The sequence below is a fragment of the Aethalodelphis obliquidens genome, unplaced genomic scaffold (genome assembly GCF_003676395.1).
Source record: "Aethalodelphis obliquidens isolate GAN/ISIS:26980383/991018 unplaced genomic scaffold, ASM367639v1 scaffold8, whole genome shotgun sequence".
Classification (NCBI taxonomy): Eukaryota; Metazoa; Chordata; class Mammalia; order Artiodactyla; family Delphinidae; genus Aethalodelphis; species Aethalodelphis obliquidens.
Genome location: NW_020837952.1, coordinates 23,926,722 through 23,929,529, shown reverse-complemented (window position 1 = coordinate 23,929,529; position 2,808 = coordinate 23,926,722). Strand labels below are relative to the sequence as shown.

The 2,808-nt window shown below is 40.0% G+C and overlaps 1 pseudogene; it reads left to right on the top strand.

Annotated features, from left to right (window-relative positions):
* The first annotated feature begins 434 nt into the window (after positions 1 to 434).
* Positions 435 to 2,539, top strand: LOC113621275 (tigger transposable element-derived protein 1-like; annotated as a pseudogene).
* Positions 2,540 to 2,808: the final 269 nt, after the last annotated feature.

The following is a 2,808-nucleotide window of genomic DNA, read 5'->3' as shown; positions in this document are numbered from 1 at the left end:
ACTTACTGTTCCTATACAGACATAGCTCGTTTTAATGCACTTCACTTTATTGAGCTTCACAGATACCGTGTTTTTTACAAATTGAAGGTGTGCGGCAACCCTGCGTCGAGCAAGTCTATTGGTGCCATTTTTCCAAAAGCATTTGCTCACTCTGTGTCTGTGAGATTTTGCTAATTCTTGCAATATGTCAAACTCTTTCATTATCGTTATATTTGTTATGGTGATCTGTGGTCAGTGATTTTTATGTTACTATTGTAATTGCTTTGGAGGCACCACAAACCACAGCCACATAAGACAGCAAACTTAACCGATAAATGTTGTATGGGTTCTGACTGCTCCACCAACCAGTCATTCCCCTCTCTCCTGCTCTCCTTGGGCTTCCCTATTCTTTGAGGTTCAACAACATTGAAATTAGGCCAATTAATAACCTTACAATGACCTCTAGGTGTTCAAGTGAGAGGAAGAGTTGCTCATATCTCAGGTTAAATCAAAAGTTAGAAATGATTAAGCTTAGTGAGGAAGGCATGTGGAAAGTCAAGATAGGTTGAAAGCTAGGCCTCTTGTGCCAGTTAGCCAAGCTGTGAATGCAAAGGAAGTGTTCTTGAAGGAGACTACTACTCCAGTGAACACACAAATGATAAGAAAGAGAATCAGCCTATTGCTGATATGGAAATGTTTTAGTGGACTGGATAGAAGATCAAACCAGCCACAACACTCCCTTAAGCCAAAGCCTAGTCCAGAGCAAGGCCCTAACTCTCTTTAATTCTCTGAAGGCTGAGAGAGGTGAGGAAGCTGCATAAGGAAAGCTTGAAGCTAGAAGAGGTTGGTTCCTGAGGGTGAAGGCAAGAAGCTATCTCAATAACGTAAAAGTACAAGGTGAAGCAGCAAGTGCTGATGTAGAAGCCGCAGCAAGTTATCCAGAAGATCTGGCTAAGATAATTCACGAAGATGGCTACATTAAACAACAGATTTTCAATGTAGATAATACAGCCTTCTATTGGAAGAAGATGACATCTAGGATTTTCATAGCTAAAGAGGAGAAGTCAATGCCTGGTTTCAAAGCGTCAAAGGACAGCCTGACTCTCTTGTTAGGAGCTAATGTAACTGGTGACTTGAAGCCAGTGCTCTTTTACCATTTCAAAAATCCTGGGTCCCTTAAGAATTATGCTGAATCTACTCTACCTGGGCTCTATAAATGGAACAACAAAGCCTAGATAACAGCACATATGTTTACAACATGGTTTACCAAATATTTTAAGCCCACTATTGAAACATACTACTCAGAAAAAAAAGATTCATTTCAAAATATTACTGCTCACTGATAATGCATCTGGTCACCAAAGAGCTCTGACAGAGATATACAAGATTCATGCTGTTTTCATGCTGCTAACACAACATCCATTCTGCAGCCCATGGAGCAAGGAGTAATTTCAACTTTCAAGTCATTATTTAAGAAATACACTAAGTAAGGCTATAGCTGCCATGCATAGTGATTCCTCTGATGGATTTGAGCAAAGTCAATTGGAAATCTTCTGGAAAGGATTCACCATTCTAGATGCCATTAAGAGCATTTGTGATTCATGGGAAGAGGCCAAAATATCAACACTAACAGGAGTTTGGAAGAAGCTGATTCCAACCCGCATGGATGATTCCGATGGAGGAAGTAACTATAGAGGTAATGAAAACAGCAAGAGAACTAGAATTAGAAGTGGAGCCTGAAGATAGAATTGAATTGCTGTAACCTCATGATAATACTTCAAAGGATGAGCAGTTGTTTCCTATGGATGAGCAAAGAAAGTGGTTTCTTGAGATGGAATCTAACCCTGGTGAAGATGCTGTGAAAATTGTTGAAATGATAACAAAAGATTTAGAATATTACATAAACAGGTGATAAAGCAGTGGCAGGCTTTGAGAAAACTGACTCTTGTTTATTTTTTTTAATGCAAGGAACATTCACTGAGCAAATACTATTTGCAGAACACTGGATTAGATGCTATGGAGCTCATTAATCGAGCCCCACTGGAAGAGGAGTGAGGAGGATTTGCAGGAGATCATATGCACCACTGGGGATTTGGAGAAGCTTCTTGTAAGAGACATCTGAGAGAGGCTTGTTGTAAGATATGAGGGGAGGGGGCTCAGGGCCATGGTAGGGATTCCATGGGTATTGTAGAGTAAGTCCTGTCATCTAATGCCAGACAAGCTCCTGATGGGGCCAGATGTGATACTGGATGGGCAAGGAGCCATGAAGCATCCTCTCTCCCTCCTGGAGCTGGATCTGCTGAGGATTGACTCTAGTTTTGAAAGAAGTTCTACTGTGGGTAAAATGCTGAAGAATAGCATTGCATGCTACAGAGAAATCATTCGTGAAAGGAATAGTCAATCGATGCAGCAAACTTTATTGTTCTCTTATTTTAAGAAATTTCCAAAGCCCCAAGCTTTAGCAACCACCAACTCGATCGGACAGCAGCCATCCACCCTGAGGCAAGACCCTCCACCAGCAAAAAGACAACGACAGTCTGAAGGTTCAGACAATGGTTAACAATTTTTAGCAATAAAGTATTTTTAATTAAGGTATGTACATGATTTTTCAAGATATAATGCTACTGTACACTTAATAGGCTATAGGATAGTGTAAACATAACTTTTATATGCACTGGGAAACCAAAAAATTTGCGTGACTCGTTTCATTGTGATATCTACTTTATTGTAGTGGTCTGGAACCCAGCCCACAATATCTCCGAAGTGTGCCTGTATATAATATAGAAATAAAAATACATTTAGAAATATATAGAAATGGACTGTTCCTAT